Source organism: Triticum dicoccoides, chromosome 3B (genome assembly GCF_002162155.2).
Source record: "Triticum dicoccoides isolate Atlit2015 ecotype Zavitan chromosome 3B, WEW_v2.0, whole genome shotgun sequence".
NCBI lineage: Eukaryota > Viridiplantae > Streptophyta > Magnoliopsida > Poales > Poaceae > Triticum > Triticum dicoccoides.
Window position 1 is genome coordinate 771194062 of NC_041385.1, and position 10090 is coordinate 771204151.

The 10090-nt window shown below is 38.1% G+C and overlaps 1 pseudogene; it reads right to left on the bottom strand.

Annotated features, from left to right (window-relative positions):
• The window catches only part of LOC119279977, a 10629-nt pseudogene extending 2765 nt beyond the window's left edge, over nt 1-7864 (bottom strand).
• Nucleotides 7865-10090: the final 2226 nt, after the last annotated feature.

Genomic DNA, 10090 nt, shown 5'->3' on the forward strand with positions numbered 1-10090 from the left:
TGAAGGATATTTCATCATCCATTTTTGCGATCTGAAGTGCCTTGTGGTTGATCAATGGATGAGGAACATCAATTCCAATTTGGACTTCAAGTACATCACATCACTAATTTCTATTGTCTTTGACTAGGTCTCGAAGATGTACACCTCAATGAAGACATCCTAGATGACATAACCTCACCGCTTCGGTCATTTATTCGGCCAAGTCGGCTTATTCCGCACAGCTTCTGCCTCCACTTTGAAATCGCTGGTGTGGAAAAATGTGCCTCCCTAGAAAAAGTTTTTCGCTTGGCTCATACTGCAAGACCAGGTTTGGCTGGCCAACATATTGCAGCGGAGAGGGTAGCCAAACCGTGGCTTGTACCAGCTATGTAGAAGGGAGCCAGAGATAGCCACACATCTTTTGCTCTAGTGTAGATTTTCTAGCCATATTTTGGACGAGATTTAAAGCTTGTCTTGTACGTTCACACTGAAACGTGATCTCATTCAATTCAGTTATGGAGCGGTGGCATTCGATGGTCAACATCAGTGGGCACAATCGACAGGGGATTGCACCCCTTGTTATGCTTGTGTCATGGGATATTTGGAATGTGTGGAATACAGAGTTTCTAGAAATATTTCTACCATACCATGCATCATCATGTGCAAGATTAAAGTCAAAGCAAACATATGGGTTTTGGTGGGCACGAAGTACTTGAGTTCAATCATGCCGCGAGAGTAGGGCTCTTTGTAATTTTTGGTTACATTTTGGTGTCTTAAATTCTTTTTAACTAACCAGATGGCCCTCGCAAATGCGAAGGCATCATCTTAAATGTGTCAAAAGTGTATGAAAATTAAACAATAATTTGATAATATTAATATTACGGGATTAGAAATAATATGTTTCTATTGTCACCAAAAATATTATGATAAACAACATATCACATTTTTTGAGCATGATAACATATCACATTTGGTTGAACTATATTTGATCAGCTTTAATATGTGGATACATAATTATAATGTTCCATTTCTAAAAATAACACCATAATTATAGCCATATCTGTTGTATGTATGTGACATTCGATTAGTACTTATAACTAAAGTTTAGAGTACACGCTTGAGGCATTCTTATCAGATATGTTAAATCTGGTTTATGAAGGAAAATTTTTGATTGTCGGTTTTTCATAATAATAATAGGGGTAAAAAAGTGATTCTGAAGATCTATCATTTTGCTGGTCTATGAACTAAGAATTATCGTTTTATGTGGATTTCTGGCTTAATTGTTTTTTGGTAGACCATGTGCTTTTACTATAGAATAAATATGGTATGTCATGAAAATATATGAGCCATATTTTTTTTGATACGTGCACACTACTATATGAATATTTTGTTGGTGCTTGTAAAACCATTTGGGAAAATGCAATAAACTGCTTAATGAAGTCAATACAAATATTAGCATTATAATATGCAATGCCTTTATTGTTTCATGTCTATACCAACGTAAATTTTACCATCTCTTGACACAACCGAGCTATTTTTTGATATGGCCACTGATATCCGATGGTACTAATAAAAGGATGATGCCATATAGACACCGGGTGGTTTTTCTTTTTTGTTGAATTTTGACAATATTTTAATTTTATAAGATATTATTATATTACTTGTTTACAAAAAAATGATGGTCTATTTATTGTAATCTCTTTAGGCACACTTGGGAAGATGAACCGCATAGGTGAATGATTTTCTTAATCCGTCCAAACTAGGCTTCATATAGGAGTAGAGAGTCTACCATATTTGATAGGTTGGTGTTTTACTATTGTAGATTCGTAGTATACCTCTCTTTCTTTTGTCATGTCGTATATTTGTATACAATAAATAGGTCCAAAAATTGGTAGCCTATTGTAATATCAACATGACAATTTGTAGTTATTTTCTCTAAGAATAAGAATGGATATTTTCCGTATATTTTCTTGGAACAACTGGATAGCCGCCTATATGTGTCTCACATTGTTTGCCTCTATTTCACTACTTATTCAGAAAAAAACATGGAATCGGGTAAATATATTATATTTATCTCAGAATAAATTCATTAATAATCAATGTGCTAAGATGTTGACCATATGAACAAAACACCTAATCTTAGAAAAATAATAATTCTTCATGATTTTTAATCAATATGGGAGTTTGTAATTTTTTTGCTTTAATTAAGTTAGTTTGAAATTTTCAAAAGAATTCTACAATGGAAATAACACATGTAAACATGAGTATGGTGTTTAAATAAATTATTTTATAAACAAATTGTGTCTATTTCGGTATTTCTAATCTACTTAAAATATGATTATTTTCAGGATGTTTCACTACAATAGATTCATAGTATATCTTCTTTTTCTGCCGCACTATGTCTTTGCATCCAATAATTCCTAGCTAGACTATGCTAGATCAACGTGACAATTTGTAGCTATTTGATCTAAGGATAAGAATGGGTGTTCTTCATATAATAGTTTGGAACTGCTGGATAATTGCCCATAGATGCCTCGCATGCATTGCCTCTATTTCACTGTTTATTTGGCAAGAACATAGAATCAGAAAAAATCATTTATATGTGTTTCAGGATAAATACATGAATAATCTTTGTGCTGAGATGTTGACCATATAGACCAAACTCTAATATAATAAAAGAATAAGTTCATGATTTTTTATATAGTGAGTTTCTAAGAGCTTTATTTAGTTCATTAGTATGAACAATTCAAAGAATTCTCGGTCACAGTAGCACTGGCGAATTTGAGTCCAATCTCTGAATAAATAATTTTTAAAACATTTTATCTCTATTTAAATATTTCTATTATGCTTAATAATATGATTATTTTTGTTATATCTGTATGCTTATTCATCCATGCATATATCTCTTCTTTTCGTCGTACTATATCTTTGTATCCAATAAATAGATCCATAATTAGTTAACTATTTAATATCAACGTGATCATATGTAGCTATTTTATGTAAGAATAAGAATGGGTGTTCTTCATCGAACATAGAATTGGGTAAATATATTGCATGTGTATCAGAATAATCCACGAGTATCCAGTAATGTAGGGAAAGGCTGCGTACAATAGACCCAAAGTGGATTATTAATATTGAGATGTTGAGCATATGGAAGAAACGTCTAATCTCAGGAACAAATATGGATTATTAATATTGGAGTTTGTAAAAGCTTTGTTAACTACATTAGCGTGGAAAATTCAAAATAATTCTCCGATGAAAATAAAACATGTAAACTTGAGTACAACATTTAAATAAACTGTTTTATGAAACATTTGTTTCTATTTTAGTACTTCTAATCTACTTAAAATGTTTTTATTTTTATGATGTTTAACTACAATAGATTCATAGTGTATCTTATTTTTCTGTCGTACTATGCCTTTTGTATCCAGTAATTCCTACACTATGTTAGATCAACGTGACAATTTGTAGCTATTTGTTCTAAGGATAACAATGGGTGTTCTTCACATATTATTTTGGAATAGCTGGATAGCCGCCAATATATGCCTCGCGTGGATTGCTTCTATTTCACTGCTTAATTGGCCAGAACATAGAATCAGTTATATCTATTATATGTGTTTCACAATTGCATAAATAATCGGTGTGCTGAGATGTTGACCATATAGACCACACCCCTAATCTAAGAAAAAAAAATGAATTTTCATGATTTTTTTTTACTTCATAGTGATTCTGTAAAAGCTTTACTTTAGTGAACTATATATATATGAACATTTCAAAAGAATTCTCGGATGAAAATATTACATGCGAAATAGACTGCAACCTTTAAATAAATAATTTTATAAACTTTTTGTGTCTATTTGATGATTCACATTCTACTTTATAGTTTATAATATGATTATTATTGTTATATTTGTATGCTCATTCATGCACACTGATAAGCATAACAATTTATAATATCCAGTGTTCGAGCCTTAGCGCAGTGGTAAAGCTGCTGCCTTGTGACCATGAGGTCACGGGTTCAAGTCCTCGAAACAGCCTCTTACAGAAATGTAGGGAAAGGCTGCGTACAATAGACCCAAAGTGGTCGGACCCTTCCCCAGACCCTGCGCAAGCGGGAGCTACATGCACTGGGGCTGCCCTTTAGTGTTCTATTTTTTTATTTGTTCACCACCCAATTATAGTTGTTTTGGGACATAGGCCCAACACGTACGTTTTTTAGGGACCACCACATACTCCATCCAATTATTTGGGGCCTCATACATTTTTCAAGATTGCATTTGACCATTGATAAAATTAAGAATATGTAAAATGTATGATATAAAGGTTGTATCATTAGAAACTCCTTTCACATACAAATTTAACGGTAAACTTTTTGCACGCTCCAACCCATGGTCAAAGGTAATCACAGGAAATGTATTGTGACCTATATATGTGGATGAAGGAGGCACCTTTTATACTATGGGGCCTTAGCACGACGACTTCCTGACTGTCTACTACAACAATATTTCCCTGGCTCTGGCGAGGGAGGGGCGGCGACGACGACGCGTCTTCAGCTTGCTTCAGTGCTTATAGTCGTCGCTATGTGGTCTACGGATCTGGATGTAACTTTTATTATTTTCTTGCATAAAAAAGAAAAAAAACACCTTTTATTTAATAATAACTATAAAACTACGTCGCTATGCATAACTTTTGAGGCTGTTTCGAGGAAATAAGGCACGGCGAGTGCCAGAAAGGTATACTTTAGCTGTTAAATGTGAAAAGGAAATTTTGTAGATTCTTTCGATGTCGATGGAGGAATTGTTGGTATTATTAAATCCTAACAATAAATTAGAGACCTAACTTTGGAAATAATTGGGATGATGTGGATTCACGTGGCGTCTTAGAAAAATAGCATATTGTGTTCTTCTTTTTGAAGCTTCCTATTGTGTTTTTAGTATATACTATGGAATAATAGATAGATAGGTAGATTAATGAGACGAGGCAAAACTTTTGCCTCAATTTCGAGGAAAAAGGCACGAGTGGCAGAAAAATAAATTTTGCAGAATATTCCGATGTTGCCTTATAGAACCTTATTCCCGTTTCGTGATTCAACTGAAAACAGTCAACGGAAACACATACATATATGCAACCATGGTAGTGACAGGAATTCACGCAAAGACAAACTCGAAGAAGAAACGCCGCCTGATGGTGTGAGTTGATGTTACCTTTTCATGCTGTTGTTCCAAAGACAAAGACGACGCCTTCTGCTGTGTTGCTTCGCTCCTGGCCTTCTTCATCAGCTGGTAACTCATTGCTTCAGAGTGCTGGCTAGCTCGTTGCCTATAACCACACTGCAACTTTGGCCTTGGATCCCGTGGATTCGCATTGAGCGACCGGCATTATATATATCGTTGGAGGAGATCGAATCGAACATGATAGGAGTGGGTAGTGAGAGTGTGGTTGCAGCTGCCATGATGGCATCATGGATAGCCGAGACAGACACATGTTCACGCCCACGTCTCTTCATACAGTAGCATTCAAAGCTTCGTCTTTCTTCATACAGTTGGGTGGCGAGCATTTGTTTAACTGGAAGGCACGGTGAGCTAGCAGTCTTCTGATCTAAGTATCACATGGCACGTGCCATGCACATCTAGATTGTGTGTTTGAAAAGACTTAAGGCATTTCTGTTTAGTACATAATTATATTATCAGTAATTCCATACACATGCATCATACGCTGGTTAGTCCGATCAATAATTAAAAGTTCATGCAAGAAATATTGGGTGAAAACGAAGGAAAAGCTGGGTATTTTAGTCCTGATTGACAATGACGGTTGGCAGGCAACAAGTCCTTTTTTTTTGCGAATAGAAACTTGTAATACTCAAACTCCAACAGTGTTACAATCTGAAACAGCAAGTTCCAAAACTCTGGGAGGTCGAGAACCTAACCAAGTCATGGTTCTACCTTCCTCTCTAGCAAAGATAGCTAAACAATCACTAACTTTATTTTGGGGTCTACGAATATGAGTAATACTAGTCTCCCGAAGACTCATCATCAGCTTGATCTCTCTAATAAGATAAGCATAAATTGATCTGTTGATGTCATTTGTCTGCACCATCTTGACTACTTCCAAGAAATTAACCTCCAATTCGATAGGTAGCTCAGTTCTCATAAGGGCAAAGGATAAACCCTCCATTCAAGCGTACAATTCTGCTTCCAAGGCATCACATCATCTATACAACGTACGACATGCAGAAAAGATGATTGCACCATTAGAATCTCTCAAAACCATACCAGCACCTGCTCTTCCATCCACGGTGAAGGAACCACTAGAGTTCAACTTAACTTTCCCCGCACTCGGCGGGCACCAAGATGGAACTACTTCTGTGGACAAAACCGAAGATTTTGGTATAGGCACAACATAAACTAGGGTTTTACCTTTGCAAGGATCGAGGACTGAATTGATTTTGATGTTCATCAAGGTCTCCAAATAACTGCACAGGAACTACTTTGACACTTCTACAGGTGGCGGATTTTTATAATGAACGACCTCATTACGGACAAACCAGCTACGCGGAAGTGTCATCAAGATCATGTTTCTCGTCTCAGCAGGCACCCGGTCAAGCAAATGTAACAACCACTCCCTTCCAGAATTTTGAATCTTGTCGAACTTTGGAAGCAACCAAACGGAGGACATGCAGCGCCACAAATCTCTTGCTAGCGGACACCGGCAAAATGGGTGAAAGTTGTCTTCCTCTTCAACACCACACACTGAACATATAGCTGTAACTTCAAGGCTACACTTGCACTTATTTTTCCATGTTAGTAGGGAGTCAGTACACACCCGCCAAGAAAAATTAATAATAGTGGGAGGAACATTGCAGACAACAACATTCTCCAGTATGCTCGGTCATCTTCAGGCCTACTGCTCGATCCAACAGCTTCGGCACAGAAGCCTCTTCGAATGCTAGATTGTAGGCACTTTTAACTGAAAAGTTGCCCAGCTTCCCGGGTCCCCATGCAAGAGTGTTATCTCCAAGCCTTGGGGAATATCTAATTTTCATAATCTCATCAACGTCACAGGGTAAGAAATATTTATGAAGTATGTCATGTTTCCACGCCCCATTTTCATTGAGCAGATCTGAAATGAAGCATATTCTGCATTTACCTTGCGGAGAGATCGGTTTATAAGAATGTGGTCTGGGAATCCAGTTGTCTCTCCACACACGCACTTCTTCCATTCCCAATTCTCCAAATCAGTCCCTTCTTCAACAAATCCAAGCAGTGACTAATAACAGTCCACGAAGATGATGCATTACCAGCAAAAACCGTATCTACCAAGTTTCCATTCGGATAGTAGCGGGCCTTCACTAACCTAGCACATAAACCCTCGGGCTTCTCAATCAGTCGCCATGCTTGCCTCGCAAGTAATGCTTGGTTGAACATACGGAAGTCTCGGAACCCAACACCGCCTTTTTTCTTTGGTTGCAACAAATAATTCCAAGCCTTCCAATGAACCTTTCTATTCCCATCTTTTGACCCCCAATAGAAGTTTCTCACCATCCGGGTGAGATCATCACAAACAGAAAATGGCAACTTAAACACTCCCATGATATAAGTAGGTAGCGCTTGAGCCACTGACTTAATTAACACTTCTCTCCCGGGTTGAGCAAGAAACCCATCACCCCACTGAAGCAGCCTTTTGGTCAAACTAGTTTGTAAATTTTGGAACCAACCCTTGGACACGCGCCCCTCTAGCGTAGGAAGTCCTAGATATTTTTCCTCAAAGCATGAACTAGTTATCTTAAGGACCTCCCTCACCTGCTCCTAGGCTTCCGTTGGACATGCAGATCCAAATAAAATTGAGCACTTATCATAATTCAATAATTGACCAGTAGCTTATTCATAGAGATCAAGACTCTCTTTAATTTTCAGTGCTTGTTCATGGGATGCTTGAAAGAACAAAAGTGTATCATCAGCAAACGACAAATGTGAAATACCAGGTGCATGTTGGCACACCTTAACAGGGGAGATATTGTTTAACTGCACTTCCTTTTGTAGTGTAGCAGACAAACCATCAGCAACAAACAGGAACAAAAACGGGGAGAGCGGATCACCTTGCCGAAGCCCGCGCGACCGTGCAAATGAATCCAAGAGGGTCCCATTAAATTTTACTGAATATTTCACCGATGTGACACAAACCATGATCCAGTCAACCCATCGATGTGAGAACCCCAACTTTTGCATCACTTGCTTCAAGAAATCCCAGTCCACCCTATCATATGCCTTTGACAAGTCCAGTTTATAGGCAACAAGTCCTTTAGAGGGGAGAATTACCATATACCAGAGATAATAACACCCCACATGTTTAACGTAGATTTTTTCATGCATGATGACATATTGAGTTGACATAATTGAATGTTGAGAGAGTTAGATATGAATAGTTGTTTTACGTTATATGGTTTCGTTATGAAATTACTTCTAGAAATATAACCATTTTTTGAATTACCACAGTTAGCTTGGACGAACTCGCATTTTGCTATGTGTTAGCTTGTCGCTACTACTTTTTGCAGGTTGTAAAAGCATTATTACAAGATAGAATGAACAATATATGACCCAGTTCCCCGGAGACGCCACAAGATTCGGATGGCTAGGGATGGCCTGCACCAGCGTAACTGGATCGTGATATTGCGGTCGCGCTTGGACCTGCGGCGATGATCTAGTACGTTCACTTATGGCGGCTTTTGCGACACATCACGCTCTCCCCTAGCCTAGATCAGCTTTCCTGAAGATGGACGGAGTCCGGTGTCTATTCCGCTGCAACTTGCTACTCCACCATGTTCCATGGCTCTTAGAGGATCCCAACCGCGGCTTGCTTTCCTAATATCAACGTGCATTGCACACACACATTTATTAGTCACAAACAAGAAGAAAATGAGATGAGACGAATGAAAGACAGAAAGAGGTCTTTTGAAGCTCGTCTAGTCGTCCTTCTCTCATTGGACGTGCACACCCTTTCACTAGAAAAGAAAGCACAAGTAGGACTCCATCTATTTCTTTTTACCCCGTGTATAAGATTTGTGTCAAGTCAAACTGTACAAATTTTGACCAAATTTGTATTAAAAAATAGTAACATCTACAATACCAAATATATATAATATGAAACTAGATTCCATGATAGACCTAATGATATTGATTTGGTATTGTCAATTTTGATATATTTTTTCTCACAAGTTTAATCAAATTAGAGATACTTTGACTTCAGACAATGTTTATATTCAAACTGAAAAGGAATGGATGGAGTACTAACTAGCAGATGGAGTAGGTCGTAGGGGGCGTAGTGCAAAAGGCCCTAGCCGTACTATTTGCTTACACCTTACTTGTTCAATCTCAGCCCAACATTTTCAGTTTGAATTATTTTAAGATCTATCTTTGATTCTCACTGAAACAAGATTGAAAACAGAGAATTTAAATGTTCAAAATAATCAATTCAGACACATGCATGCGCACGCTCGTTGTGATTTGTGAAAATCGCGAGTCCTTCTGGTCACTTGAGTAGCGGCTTGCGGGCGTGAGTGATTCAAAGTTGATAGTGGTGCCCCCCGCAAAAGAAAAAGTTGATAGTGGTGCGACCATGCAACTAGGCATGCAGGCGGACAAGTTTGCAATGTTCTGGTATGTCCGCGTGAATGACTGAAACAGACTTACCCACACAAAAAAAGACTGAAACAGACTTGACCACATCGCATAAAAAGAAAGAGATATATGTTTTTCGTCACTCAAGTTTTCCAAAAGTATACAACTGGTCCCTCAAGAATTTTTGGGAGACATTTGGTCACTCAACTCTGAAATGCGGAAAAAAATGCTAACGTGTCACTGGTTTTCTTTTCTTCTCCACTCTCTCTCGTACATACGTCGGACAGGGGTTGAGATCCTCTGTTGTACTGTACGGTGCTGCAGTGCAGATGAAATGTGAGGCCGGGTCCACATGGCAGTGATGCTACAACACCGTATAGTATTGTAGAGGATCCTGACCCGTCTGACAGGACCGAGTCTGCTACCAACGCATCCCACTCAACCCCCAATCTTCCCTGTACCTTCCACCGCCGGCGCAAACATGGGCCTACACTGCC